Here is a 15,953-nt window from a genome sequence, read left to right on the forward strand (position 1 = left end):
TTGGGTTTTTTGTTTTTGTTTATTTTTTTGGTCTTGTGGATAGGGCTTTTTTTTTAAACCCCCCAGAAGATAAGTCTTTACCTTAGGAGCCTTGGGTATATTAGTTTTCTAGGGCTGTCATAACAAATTGCTGTGGTCTGTGTGGCTTAAACAACAGAAATTTCTCACAATTTTGGAGACTAGAAGTACAAGATCTACATGTTGGCAGGATTGGTTTCATTTAAAGGTCATGAGGGAAGGATGTGTTCCAGGCTTCTCTCCTTGGCTGATAGATGGTTGTTTTGTTCTATGTTTTCACACAGTCTTTCCTTTCTTCCCATCTGTCCTAATCTCCTCTTCTTTTAAGGACACCAGTCATTTTGGATTAGGGCTCACCCACCTGACCTCATTTTACCTTAATTACTTCTTTAAAAGTTGTATCTCCAAATAGAGTCACTTTCTGAGGGATTGGAGGTAGGACTTCAACATATACATTTTGGGGGAGACACAGTTCAGCTCCTAACTATGGGTAACCTCATTTGTTCTAGGCTGATAGAGAGGTTTAGCTCTAGAGCTAGACTTCAAAATTACAAGTTGAAAAAGTCTATCTTTGGTACACACAGTCTTTCCCCCGCCAGGATATTGTCTTCATGCTGATGTCACCATCTTCTTTATCCTTTACAGACTCTGTGCCTCACTGTTCTATCTTCCTCTATCATAAATGCTGTCTTGTCTACGGCCATACCACCCTGAACGCGCCCAATCTCGTCTGATAAATGCTCTCTCAAGAGAGAATCTGATATCAGTCATGTATATAGAGGAGCAATTTTAACTTAGGGCAATTTACAGGCTATGTCTTCCCCATAATAGTGTAACGAAATGCTTTGTCTCCATTTAAAGGAAATTCACCCAGTAGTTTGTAGATCAATAGGTGAGGGGGCAAGTGAGATGAAGGACTTTTCCTTGCCCCACCCCTGAAATAACAAGATGTAACCAGACACGAAATTCATCTCTTTACAAAATTGATCCTTGGGATCAATCCACTGTCCCCCCCCCCCCAAAAAAAAAAAAGGGAAATAGGCAGTAAACACAGGTAGGAGTAACTGAGAAAACATGAATAAAGAGACTATTTGTAAAGGTGTGAGCAGAGTTAAGGAAAGCCAGTAAGGGATGGATAGATATCCCAGGGCAAGCAACAACAAGCCATTACCACCTCTAGATCTGAAGGTCAAGGAGAGGGAATGTTTAGCAGAACAGAGACAGAGCTATAGCAGTAGCTACTAGCTGAGCTGTTGCTATGAGAAGGCTCCAGGACAGAAGTTACAGTTTTAAAAGGAGGTAGCTTAGGGAATAGTGAACCTCACTTTCCTCCTGCCCTACCATCTCTTGCCAGAGCTTCGCCAGCTGAAAGCAAATGGAAACCAGAGGTTAAGGAAGTGGATGTGGTCTGTGAGGGCAGCCTCCCAAAGCACAGGGCAGGGTGGGCACAGTCCTTGTCACTCCATGTGATTTACCTCTTGGGAACAGTCCAACAGTGAGAACTAACTTCGGGCTCCTGTTTTCTCCTCCTCTGTTTTTAATGATGAAATGATTTAAAAAAGGCTTCCGTTTATCACTGTCACTTATTTAATCTAAAGGTCTTGTTATACATCCTTCTGTAATGAGTTTTCACACTGTGCCTTGAACACTTAGTTTATCAGCAGTATAAGATGAAGGAAGCATTTTCCTCTCTTTGCAGACTTCTGCTGTTTTTGGCTGTTCAATATTCCTTTTCCTCCTTTCCGGTAACAGCACCTTGATTTTCCTTTAGGGGCCATTTTCCTCAGACTCTTAGTTAATGTGGTTGGCGTAGGGCTGACCTGGCTTCTGGACTCCAGGGCTAAGCACACGGAGCAGGCCCAGCCCCGTCCTTTGTCACGGGGATTATTATTATTATTATTTTTAAAAGGCATGTGCTCTGTCAGTGCATCAAACTCATGACTTCTGTTAGTGCTATCTACTCTTTACAAGCTGTCACTTTTGTAAAGCTGGCAGGAGGTAAGCCCAGAGTTCTTTAAGGTCAGGATGAAGCCAATACAGAAAAGAGCAGAAAGGAGATACAATGAAGACAGAGCCCTGGATCTAGCTGTACCCGAAGTTCTCTTAAACTTACTTTTAATTTCATGAACCGTTATTCCTTTTCTTTCCTTAGGCCAATTTGGGTTTCTGTCACTTGTAATAGAAATGCCTGACTAATACCTTCTCCGTGATCTTAAAAATCAATATTGCTTTATGTTGGTTTCTATACATATTGTTTATCATCCAATGGTCTGGGTTTAGTCCTGTGCTTCACTGTTATATTACAGGGATCGTGGATAAGCACTGTTGAAAGTACTTCCAGCAGCAGAAAAGTAAAATGCTGTGCAAGCTGTCAGCTGGCATGTTTTGTGGGAATAGAGCCACCTACCCATTGTGAAGAATATCACTTGTTTGATGAAATACTGCAAAATGAAGACATGGGCCATCCACAGGAATATGTAACATTAATTTTTAGTTTTTTAAAAAAAATTTTTAATGTTTTTATTTAATTTTGGGAGAGAGAGAGAGAGAGACAGAGACAGAGACAGAGCATGAGCAGAAGAGGGGCAGAGAGAGAGGGAGACACAGAATCTGAAGCAGGGTCCAGGCTCTCAGGTATCAGCACAGAGCCCGACGTGGGGCTCGAACTCACAAACTGTGAGATCATGACCTGAGTTCAAGTCGGATGCTTAACCGACTGAGCCACTCAGGCACCCCAATTTTCAGTTTTTTTTAATACGATAGCAACCAGTCTACTGAAGCAATGAACATATAGCACATTTAGAAGTTGCTTATTTCTTGTTGATCTTCAAGTTACATTAACCTTATTCCAAAGCCTCCTTCCCTCAGTCTGGGAAGGAGCAGAATAGTTCCTATTATGCTTTCTATTTGTTTGATATTATTTTCTTTCTGACCATACATATGTTTCAGCTATTTCCAGAGCAAGTTTTCTTTTTCTGTTCTTTCTTTCTTTTTTTTAGAGAGAGAGCGCAAGTGGGGTAGATGGGCAGAGGGAGAGAGAGACAGAATCTCAAGCAGGTTCCACACTCAGCGTGGAGCCGGCTGCAGGGCTTGATCCTACGACCCTGGATCATGACCTGAGACAAAATCAAGAGTTGGATGCTCAACCACCTGAGCCACCCAGGCGTCCCTCCGGGGCAAGTTTTCAAAGCTGAATAGGTATGTACTCTGTCTGTACTCCTCACATTACTGTTTAGGCTTTATCTGTTCAACACTAAACAATTAAAATAACAAAATCCAATCTTTCGTATGATTCTAATGGCTATAAAGAAGATAAAACAACATCTAGATGGTTGGAGTTTGTGTAGACATAGCTTCCCTGATAATGGTGGATACACATCTGCGTATGGGTTTGGGGTCTACTGGAGCTTCAACAGGGGCCCTGGTCTGTTTGGAAATATCTGAAAAAAGTGGAGCAGGAGCAGGCTTCCTGGGAAGATACCACTTGATTGGGAGACTGTGTGATGTGCTGTAAGAGTTCTGGTATTTATTATCAAATTGCCCTGATACTGATACAGTGAATACTGTATCACAGTGAATACTGTATCAGTATTCACTCCTACCAGCTGTGGATAACAGTGCCCGTTACTTATTTCCTGCACTAAAGCTGAATATTAGGTTCTGTTTAAAATCTTTTAGATATCATTTAATATCCTTTATTTTTATTTATTTATGTTTTAATTATTGAACGTTTATTTATTTTTGAGACAGAGAGAGACAGAGCATGAATGGGGGAGGGTCAGAGAGAGAGGGAGATGCAGAATCCGAAACAGGCTCCAGGCTCTGAGCAGTCAGCACAGAGCCCGACGCGGGGCTCGAACTCACGGACCGCGAGACCATGACCTGAGCTGAAGTCGGACGCTTAACCAACTGAGCCACCCAGGCGCCCCCATTTAATATCCTTTAAATATCACTTAAATATCTTTGCCAACTTGGTAGGACAAAAATGAATGTCATGCTTTCCGTTTCATTTCTGTCTGCTTACTAGTAAGCTTGAACTTTTTCTTTCTTTTTAAAAAATTTTTTTTAAGTTTATTTTTGAGAGAGAGAGAGAGAGAGAGCGAGCGCATGAGCAGGAGAGGGGCAGAGAGAGAGAGGGAGACAAAGAATCTGAAGCAGGCTCCAGGCTCTGAGCTGTCAGCACAGAGCCCAATGCAGGGCTGAAACTCACAAACTGTCAGGTCATGACCTGAGCCAAAGTCGGACACTTAATCAATTGAGCACCCCTTGAACTTTTTTTTCTTAATGTGGGTTTGAACTTTTGACTTTCTTCTTTTGTGAATTGCCTACTCGGGCCCTTTATCTACTTTTTAAAGTTAGAGTGTTCTTATAACGACATGTAAGAAGTTTTATATATTGATCATATTGGCCATTTGCTGTCAGAGTTACAAATATCTTTTCTGCTTTCACCATTTGATCTTTATTTTTAGATTTTTGATGCATGAAAATTTGTGAATTTTTATAAATTGTATTTATCAAGGTTTTTCCTTTATGTCATTTTCCCTTTGTTTTTAGGCTTAAAATACTTTCTTCACCCTGAGATTAAGCACATAATCATGTATATATGTTTCCAAAAATATCTTTGTTTTTTTTCTAACACAGTTGTTGATTTAAAAAAAAGATATAAAAGATAATACACATGAGGACAATATCCAAGAAATAACCATGAAGGAATTTATTCTTCTATCTAAGCAGTTAAAATATACTTTTCTCATCCAAATTTTCTCCAAATTCTTTTTATGATTTTTTAAAATTTAATTTTGACTCAGGAATTTTGCCATTTTATATGAGGTTAGAGCCCTGCTCTAATTTTTAAAAATAGTTGGCTAATTATTCCTATGTAATAAAAATACATATTTCCTCCACTGCCTTGAAATTTATGTGTCTATCATTTTTTAAATTCCTGTGTTGTGTGGATTTGCTTCTGGATTTTATATTCAGTTTAGCTAATTCTTATACCCGTTTTTGGGGCTCAACCACTTTGACACTTCACATTATAGTCCGTTAATTGTTTTGGTTATTTTCAACTTTTTTCCCCCCAAAAGAATTCTAAAATCATTTGGTAAAAAATTTGAAACTTGAAAAATCCAGTGGGTTTTTTTGTTGGAAAAACATTATAAATTTATTTAGAGAAACGGATACTTTAAATCAGATGGAGTCTTCCCAATCAGAAACATTGTGTGCCTCTCCATGTGTTCACACCTTTTGTTATGTCCCTTGGTAAGTTTCATAGCTTTGATATAGACATATATACTTGTTATTTTCCCCTTATAGTTTTCTAACTACTCATTTTTTCCCTGTCATAGAGAAAGTTACTGGCTTTTCTTGGATTTATTTTGTTTGTTGTACCTGACTAAACTTATTAATCATAAGACCTTTTCGGTTCATTCTCTTGGATTTTCTTGGTAATCAACTACATAAAAACAAATATCTGATAACTGTTTCTCCTCTTGTAAAAAAATGTATAGCACTTGCTTCTTTTAAATATCTTTCTGAATAATGAAAAACAGTGGGGGTAGTACCTTCCTCCAACCCTTAGAGGATCCCTTCATAATTAAGCATGATTCTGTCTAGTGATATGAGGTAGAAACTTTATCAGGTTAAGAAGTACCCTTCTAGTTATGATACATTAGTAGAGTTTTTAAAATCATGCACGGATTCTGCATTTATTGAAGGTCTTTTCAGCATCCATTGAGATGATTGTATATTTTTTCCCTTCAAGTTTGTGAGAGATAGATTTCTTAATATTATGCAATTCTTGCATTTTTGGGAGTAAATCCTATTTGGTACATTATTCCCTTAATAAGCCATTGAATTGGATCTAAAAAATGTTTTATTTATTTTTGAAGGAGGGAGGGAGAGAGAGAGGGAGAGAGAGAAAGGGAAAGAGAAAGAGGGAGAGGGAGAGAGAGAAAGGGAGTGAGGGAGAAGGAGAGCGAGAGAGGGAGAGGGATAGAGAGAGAGAGATGGAGAGAGAGATAAAGAATGGGGAGGGGCAGGAGGAGAGGGAGATACAGAATCTGAAACAGGCTCCAGGCTATGAGCTGTCAGCACATGAGCAGGGAGATCATGACCGGAGCCAAAGTCAGACGCCTAACCTACTGAGCCACCCAGGCATCCCCAAATTAGATTTTTTAGCTTAATTAATATATTCATAAATGAGACTGGTCTGTGGATCTTCTTTGGGTTAACTTTATTATTTTTTAGCATTGTCAGTTTTGCAAAATAAGCTAACATGTTTTCAGTCTTTACTTCTAGTGGTCCAGATTGAAGCACTCACTTGTAGAATATTTTGGGTTTAGCCCTTTTGTATGGGCTAGTTTCTTGGTTCCATTTTTATTTTCTTCCAAGGTTATTAGTCTGTTCAGTTTCCTATTTGTTTCAATTTTCTAGATCTCAGAAAATTAGCAATTACAACCATATTGTGAAAACGGTACATGGTACTGGATGTTCTATTTTCTTTAAAATTAAAAAAAAAAATCTTGGTGTTTGGGTGGCTCAGTCTGTTAAGTGTCTGACTCTTGATCTTGGCTCAGGTCATGATCTCATGGTTTGTCAGTATGAACCCCATGTCAGGCCCTGTGCTGGCAGCGTGGGGCCTGCTTGGGATATTGTCTCTCCCTCTCTCTGCCCCTTGCTGTGCTCGTGCGTGGTCACATTCTCTCTCTCCCAAAATAAATAAAGAAACTTAAAAAAATCTCATCAGGATCTGTGTTTTCTTCGAACATTGTGCTTATATACTATCTTTCCCTCAAAGATAGTCTTTCTCCAGTTAATGATTTTTAAAATAAAAACATATCTTTTATTATGTATAATTTGTTTCCTAATTCAGTATTTTTTGTTTGTAAATATATATTAATTCTATGTCTCTACTTTTTAAAGGCTTAGTTTTTCTTTTGTATCTCTTGATCTAAATGATTAACTCATTAGTATTATTTCATTTTTACTTAATAAAATACTAAAGTTATATGATTATATTTTTGTCAGGTATAGCTTTGGTCATATCTAATATGTTTTGGCAAGTTGTGTTTTGTCATGTTTCCTAAGTTGTCTACAATTGCATTTTACTATTTACTCTTTGACCAAAGAGTTATTGTAGAGAGTGATTTTTGAAATTTTTAAGCAGACATCGTTTTAACACTTAAACTTTTCTTACTAATTTTTAATTTCATAGTGATCAAAGAAAGTGTACATCTTCTGCCTTTGAATTATATTGAGGGTTTCTTTGAGTGAATCAATAACAATAATTTTTTGTAAATATTCCAGATGTGTTGGAAAAGCAGATATATTCTCTAATAGACTAAAAGTTTAATATATATCTAATAAAACAACCTTTATAATTTGTTACTCAACTTTTGTCTTTAAACTTTTTGCTTATTTGAGCTCTCAAAGACTAAGAATAATCTCTTAGCTATTCTGTTTCTATTAATTTTCCATATATTTCTGGCAGTTTTCATTTCTATATTTCAATGATAAGTCTTTATATTTGTATAAGAGTACTAAAGCTTTATTGTGATTTTACTTTTTAATAAATATAAAACAACTTCTTTGTCCTGAGTTTTTCTTTGATGATATTTTGACTCCATTTTTTATTTGTTACTGTTTATCATACTTAGACACATCTTTTTACATTTTCCCTCATTTGTCAATTTTATATTCAAGTGCTTTGCCTAACCTATCTGTGGCGGCTTAGTGTTTTCCTGCCAATTTGCATGAGCATTTTACATATGAAAAATATTAATTCTTTGCCTCTTTCTTATGGATATTGTTTCTAATCTGTTTGAATTATAATCCTTAATTTCTATGTGGAGAATTCTTTTTGAATCCAATCTATTAGTGTTTATGCGATTTCTTTTGTTGCTTTTATCCTTAGAATATACTTCTCCATAGTTTTTGTTTTTTATGTAAATTTTATAACTTCGCGATTTATATGCAGTTTATTTTGATGTATGCTAAGCTATAGATCTAAACAGATTTTTTCCAACTAGGTATCTAAATATTTTGGTGGCATCATTTATTAAATAACTGTTTCCTTTGAGCTGATATGAAATGCTGTTTTTGGTGAATACTAAGGATTGGCTTGCTCAAATCCCAGTCCATCCTCCAAGTGTGCTTTCCTATAATGCAGAAGTGGGAAATCTGGGCTTTCTTGGGCTTTCTGGGCTTTCTTGCAGCTAAGGTTCAGATGTGCCATCACAGGACTTGTGGAATTGCATCAATAGAAAGACATCTGTTTTGCTAGCACAAATTATGGCAGAGGCAGGATAGGCTTAAGTGAGTAGATTCCTGAGCTGATAGCCTCCAACAGTGTCCATGGAAGCTTTTATGATCATGATTGGAACTGTGTAAGGTAGGGTCAGGGAATTGTTTTTAGAAGTCAAAATCTGCTTCTCCAACCCTTCTAAAGATTTTGTAATACCTGGTGACAAATCATTTTCTGGTCAAACTAGAGAGAATGGTTTCTGTTATCTGCAGCTGAACCCTACCTAGTATATTGATTTTATCAAACATTAAATTTTTATATATCCAAGGGCCTCATTCTAGATACATATTCCTTTCCACTGAATTTTTTATCTTTGGACTGGTATAAAATGATCTAATTATTTTAACCTTATAATATGTTTTAATATATGGCAGGTCTAGTATAAAAAATATTTATTCTTCTGGATGAACTTTTGTATCACTGACAATTTCCTCATAGTCCTCAGCCCTGTTCCTTGGGGATATTGATTCAATAAGCCGTTTGAAGAAACTGCTCATCTTCTGGTCTGAGGTTCCGGGCTGGGCTCACAGTTTCTTGATAACTCTACTATAATGGTTACAAAATAATTCTAAGATTTAAGGTGAAGATTTTGATAATAAAGTGGAACTTAATTTTCTTTTGGGGGGCATTAACTTTCATTAGTTTATAACTGCACCCAACAAAACTTTGTTTATATTTTTATATCAAATAACTTATGAAAAGCTAACATCAAAGAGTTATGGGGGCACCTGGGTGGCTCAGTTAGTTAAGTGTCCAACTTCAGCTCAGGTCATGATCTCGCAGTTCTGTGAGTTCGAGCCTCACATTGGGCTGTGGGCTGTCAGCGAATAGCCCGCTTCAGATCCTCTGTTCACCCCTCTCTTTCTGCCCCTCTCCCGCTGGTTCTCTCTCTCTCTGAAAATAAATAAACTTAAAAAAAAAAGTCTCAACACTTCAACACATCTATAATCCGGAAAATGATCAAAGATTATGTGAGGAGAGGCTGGGTCTAAGATTCTTTGTAATTGCAATCTTTAGGCATAGGAAAATGTAAACTCTCAGAGAATGACATAAAACAAAGCCTCCAAGATAATTTTCTACAAGCCTTTGTTCGTTTGTTTCTTTCTAGACACTTATAAGAGCACTAATCTAGAAGCATATATGAGTTCTGATTTTGACTCTGGCATAGCTACTTTGAACAAAATACTCCACTTCTCTGGGACTTACTTAGGTTTCCATCCCTAAAATATGAGAATGATAACTCTTCTGGGCAAATCATTGGTTTTCAACCTACCATGTAGGCATAGGCATCGTCTAACCTGTACCGTGCCGTACAAATGTGAATTAACACATTATCTGTCTTTTACCTACCTTAGTTATCAAGACCTTCTGCTCTTCTTCATCTAACTTTTCAGCCATCTCTGATTTTTCTTGACCTATCATGAATCTAAAACAGTCACTCATTTGCCTTAGTTATCATCACTCATTTAATTTCCTGGTGAACACCACTAACCTTTGCAAGATCATTGCCCTTCTTTTCTTAAGTGGTTCAGCACTCAAGACTGGGGAAAACTCCTGTTATATGTAAATTTTCTGTAGCCATTAAAGTCTCCTCAGGATACAACATAGTGATTAAGAAATAAAAATGGACACTGATTAAAAAATATGAGATTAATTTTATATGTCTTAAACTTTCACTGGACTTTTAAAATAAAATGGTTAATGAAAGCTATGAATTACTAGGCTGTCAAATGCTCCTGGGATTAGAAGTATTAACAGAGGTCTGGGCACTCAATACTGTATTGACTCCAAATCCCAGTGGAATTTGAGGCATGGGGATGTTGAACAGAAAGAACTTGTGAAAATTTGACAATGATTCTCAGGTTCATTTGGAAAAACAATTAGGTACCAATGGATATTTTTTAAAAAGAAAAACAAATCAGAAGCATTGCCTGGCCAAAATTTCAAGTTTATTATTAAACTATTTAATCACTTTTGTCCTTTGTGCTTTAGGTATTTTGCTTCGTCATGCATAAGATAATTTCATAAAACCTTTGCTAAAGAAAAAATGTATTTTACATGCGCGCGCGCACACACACACACACACACACACACACACAGTATTTAGTTATTCCAGTGAGGAGAATGATACATGGTCATAGGAAGAGACTTCAAAAGTGCAGAAAAATACAAAGGAAAACAATGCATCCTTTTAATTTTTTAGATATAGTTTTATATATATATATATAAAACTATTTTTATTTATTTATTTATTTATTTATTTATTTATTTATTTATTTATTTCAAGAGAGGGAGAGGGTGATCGGGGTAGGAACAGGGAGATAGGGGAGAGAGAATCCCAAGCAGGCTCTGCACTTGTCAGCGCAGAGCCCAGTGCAGGGCTTGAACCCACAAACTGTGAGATCATGACCTGAGCGGAGAGAACAAGAGTTGGGCGCTTAACTGACTGAGCCACCCAGTGGCCCCAAAGTTTCTATATATTTTTTATTTATACATTAAAAAATTTTTTATGTTTATTTATTTGAGAGAGAGAGAGAGAGAGAGAGAGAGAGAGAGAGAAAATCCAAAGCAGGCTCCAGGCTCTGAGCTGTCAGCACAGAGCCCGATGAGGGGCTCAAACCCACCAACTGTGATATCATGACCTGACCTGAAGTTGGGTGCTTAACTGACTGAGTCACCCAGGTGCCCCTTATACATTTTTATATAAATATTTAAACATTAATCTCATATACGTGTAATACATATAACTTGCCTTTTGCACTAATTATATCCTAAACATTTTCTCGTGATTCCATAGAATCTTTGACTTGTACCTCTAGCAATTGCACTTTGATAGTGCTAGGCTCTACTAGAAGTGGTTTTTTTTTTTTTTTTTTTTTTTTTTTTTTTTTTTTTTGGCTTAAAAGATGAACATTTATTTTTCTTCTTAAAAACAAAACGCAGATTTTTGTTTTATGCCAGTAGGTGTCATCCGTTCACACAAAGCACAACCCAAGAAACCTAATATAATCTGACTTAACCTCCATAATTTCTAGCAAATTCCAGTGTTGTGTTTTAGCTTATCTGAGCCTTTTGCATGAAAGGCATTAGGTTCTAAATAGAAACTGGAGAAGACGCTACCTTTGCCCTTAGGGTGCTTGCAGAAAAGGAAAGAAGGAAAGAAAGAACAGTTTTAAAATGGAATAAATTTCATAAGCTTGAAGTTATTTTACATCCTAAAAAATATATCAATTACTGGGAGACGGGATTAAAACCTTACTCTGAGTAGCCGCCCAAAAAAGGTCAATGATATTGTCATGTTTTTCTGAAAGAGGGTCACCAATCTTGATCCCGTGTGTAAAATTTGAGATGTGTCAAATATAATGAACTATTTTTAAAATATCAGAAATTTATGGAAAATGTTGTGAAATTTAAACATTATAATTACTAGATTTTTTGGCAACATGTAATAATTTTTAAGCGCTTTCGTATCCATTAGATTTTGGTCCTCACACAAATCCTCTGAGGTTATAAATAAGTAAACTTCTGTTCAGAGAAGGTAAACATCTTGCTTAGGGCCACACAGCTGGTAAACAATGAAGTGAGGTCTAGAACAAGAGTCTTCTGACTTTATATGGATATTTATATGTATTTATTGCCAAGTAAAAGTTGTCCTTTAAAGCAGAGGTTAAAAATTGATAGCCCCTGGGCCAAACTAGATCTTTAAGTGTTTTGTCTGCCTCCTATAGTACAGGATGAAAAAACTTAAGTTTTTAAAATAAGTTGAAAAATTTAAAAATTGGAATATTTTTCATCCAGATGGAGCTTTAAATCTATCTGGAGAAATTCAGAAGATATTGTTCAATTGGACTCCTATTCCATTGTAGCACTGTACAGCTGGATCTAGTCAGCTGCTTCTCCTGTGTGCTGTCCAGTTTGTCCCAGTTTCCACGACTCCCTGTTGCCTTATACCAGGTCCGCTTCATTCATTTGTTCCATCTGCCGGGCCCCTGTATGCATATGGGCTTGAGAGTCTTTTGAGTTTCAGTCTTTTGGGAAAGATTATGTACTCATTACAGCAGTGCTATTATGCTTCAAACATTTGTTTTGATAGCTTTCACAATCAGGTTAAGAGTCACATAAGAGAAATTGGGGTGGGTATTTCAACCCACATAATATTTTAATTGACTGGGTATTATCTGCTTTATCATTTGGGTAGTAGAGTGTATAGAATGAGGGAAGCAAGAGACTGAAGCTTCAATTCTGGGGAGTATCAACATCAACATTTAGGAGGAGAGAGACATGAGAAGAACTGGCAAAGAAGCCCAAGCTGGAAGGGGTCTGAGAGATGGGTGTTAAGAAGAAGATAGCAATGTTTCTGACCATATATGGGGACCGTAGAGGGGCCTTGATGAAATGTTTGAATTAGGAGGCTAAATGTTTCCTTCTGAGAGTTAGACTTTATTCAAGACAGAATAGATCAGAGTAAAGGTATACAAAGTTGTAGCCTAAAAGAACATAATGGCCCTTGGTTCCGATAACTTAATCAGGAATGGGTGGTACTGTTTCAAGATAACATATGTATAATATCAACATAAAATACTGTAGCACCAAATGATTCAGAGAGGTCACAGAAGGGAAGGATAGAGCATGTTGGTTGGAGTGGCATTGTGGAGCTCATAGGTGGGAAAAACAGTTTCAATGGAATGATAAAGACAGAAATCAATCTACAGTAGATTCAAGAAGATCTGGAAAGAAGTGAAGGGTAGAGACTGAGTGTGGACATCTCCTTCCTAAGCAAGAGAGTAAGAGATGGCAGAGGTTACAGGGTCTGAGGAAATGTGTTTGTATTTGTGAATGAAGAGATCCTAGCATGTTTATCAACCATAGGCGCCATAGGAAGGTGGTCCAGGGGCAAAGGATGGGACTGGGGACTGGAACCCTGGAAAGACTGAAAGGAAGGAGATACAGGGAGGTGCTTTATGGATGTTTTGAGCAATTACACCATCATCAGAATGAAGGCCTTGTTTGCCAAGGTGACTAAGTTGGGGTATTTTTGTTAAAAATATCAATAATAACACTTTATAGTCACATCTCACACTGACTGTTTTCACCCTTCCTGGAAATGTGCAGTTAGTTTGCTGGGCTTCATGAATTAGTAACTCTTAAATGAGAAATTATTTGGCTGTTAAAATGGAATGTTCTTTTGTTTGCTAGTTAGAGATGGACAAATGATTGGATGAGAGATATATCAGGATAATTATTATATGTATTGAATCAATTTCAGGGTGAAATACAAACATCTTGATACTTTTCTGCCCTCAAATTATGACTCAAAGAGCAAAGTGTTAATTGATGATTCTTCCTGAGGTCATATTATCCCTTCAAAAGTCCAGAACTATTCACTCATTCATTCAACAAATAGTAATGGAGCTTCTACTATGCCCCAGGCAATCTGTTCAACATTGCAGATATGGATGCAAAGAAGACATCTTCTTTGGAATCTATTTATGGAACTGGTTGGTAGCGAATGGATCAGGAAAGGCTTCTTTGATGAACTGATGAGTGTGTAAGCAAAGGCCTGAAGAATGGTAGGATGATTTCTTCAGGAGAAGGGAGGTTGGGGTGGTGGGGAGGGGAAGTAGAGACGTGAAAAGAGCTCCTGGCAGTTGAAGGAAGAGTAGCTTGAGAAATTTGAGAAACACCATGTTATTCAATAAGGCTGAAGTGTTCAATGCAGAAGGAAGAAAGAGCAAATATGGCATGAGAGGAGGCTGAACTGGTGCCCTATTGCAACGGGTCTTGTAAGGAGTTTGGGCCGGATCTCAGACTAACAGGAAGCCAGTGGAGAGTGCCAAGCAGAGGAGCAAGATGAATTAGATTTACATTTTACAAAGATTATTTAGCGCTTGTAATGTGGAGACAGATTGATGTGGGGCCAGTGTGGGGACAGGAAGGTGCAGAGAGAGATGCTGGAGGCCTGACCTAAGGCAGTGACCCTGGCAAGAAAAGAAGAAAAACAACACGGCAGACAGCCAGGAAGTAGAACGTGGGGCTCATTGGTGAATTCACGAGGAGCAGAGGGGGCTGACACACAGGCTTCTGGCTAAATAAGTGCCAGGATGGTGGTGCCACTCGGAGGAGAAACCATCTTGATTAGGGACAACACTTCTCTTTCACTGCTTTTCTACTTTAGATTGGCACACCCAGTTTAGGTGTAGCACAGATAACCTTGCAGGTGCTTTTTAACCCCGTTGTTTGAACTCAAAGGTTCTGGTGTGTGGGCTCCTGTGCACATGCAAATTTTGCCTTCAGTAAGTTTCAAGCAAAGCAAAAGAAAGACATTCACCTGTGGAACTTCAAAAAAGTAAGCACACAGACAGCATTACCAACCCTGGTGCCCACAAGTTGAGTAATAATAAACATTCCACTTTTAATGCAACAGACTTTCCACTCCCCACCCTCACTGCTGGCATCTGCACACACAAATCAAAACCGTCTTAAGTCATGGAATAAAAAATGAAAAAAAAAAAAAAAGCAAACAAAAAGTGCTTCCTGTGGGGTGAAGGGAAATTTTTGCCCAGTTTATTTCCAGGCACATGAAAAGTAGTTCTGTATATTTAAAACCACAAGTAATTGTATTCTTAACTGAGATTTTTGAGAAGAGGCAGCACGGACAGGATCTCTCACAGCGGTCTCTGACATAAGGCACATTTACATCGAGGCAAGGCCTGCTCACCTTTAACGTCAGTTACCTCCAAGTGTCTTACAGAGATTGTGTTGGTTGGGAAAAAGCAGATTTAGAATAAAAGTGTGCATATCCAGTTGAAATGAGCTGAGCCACACCATGACGTGTTAACTTTTCTCCCCTTGAGCTATAGAAACATTGCACCTGATTTTTTTTTTTTTTTTTTTTAGGAAACCTCTTTTGCGTTAAAATATTTTCGAACTTCATCTAGGACCTAAGCACCCTACTCCTGCCAAAATATGAGGCCCCCAAATCATGTTATCAGTGATTTATGGGCAGATAAATGAAGACTGGCATGTGATTAGGGTGTGGTAATTAAGAGTGTGGGATTCAGTTTCGTTGGCTGGGTTTGATTGGACTCCATTACTTACTGGCTGTGTGAGCCTGCACTAATTACTTACTAACCCTCAGTTTCCTCATCTGAGAAATGGGAATAATAATGAGATCTACGTCACAAAGAGGCTGTGAGCACTGAATGAGATCATTCATGTGAAGTGCAATGTCTGGCACATGGGTAGGTACTCAGTTAAGGTTCATTATTAGATTTCTGCCCTGCTTCCCTCTGCGTAACTGCAGCTGAGTGCTAGAATTTGTGACAGCTTTCATCAGATGAAGCAAGAGCTTTCCAAACTCAGTTCCAGAGCTAGGCCACAACAAGGTTAGAAAAAGTCAATTATTCTCCACTGCCTCCTTTTTGCTGGAAAAGGACTCCAGTACAATGACGGCGGGTCTGGAGGCATTTCCACTTGATGCGTCAGGGAGCACATGGAAGGGAAAGGAAGGAAATCAGGGTAACAGGTTCCCAGTTGCCCAGTGTTTCCCGCTCAGGCTGGCTCAACACCTCAAATAGCCTCTTTCACACCCGCTACTGAAGCTGAGGAGCCCTAGAAAAAAGTCTCTCGGGAA

This window comes from Lynx canadensis, chromosome C1 (genome assembly GCF_007474595.2).
Source record: "Lynx canadensis isolate LIC74 chromosome C1, mLynCan4.pri.v2, whole genome shotgun sequence".
In the NCBI taxonomy this organism is placed as follows: domain Eukaryota; kingdom Metazoa; phylum Chordata; class Mammalia; order Carnivora; family Felidae; genus Lynx; species Lynx canadensis.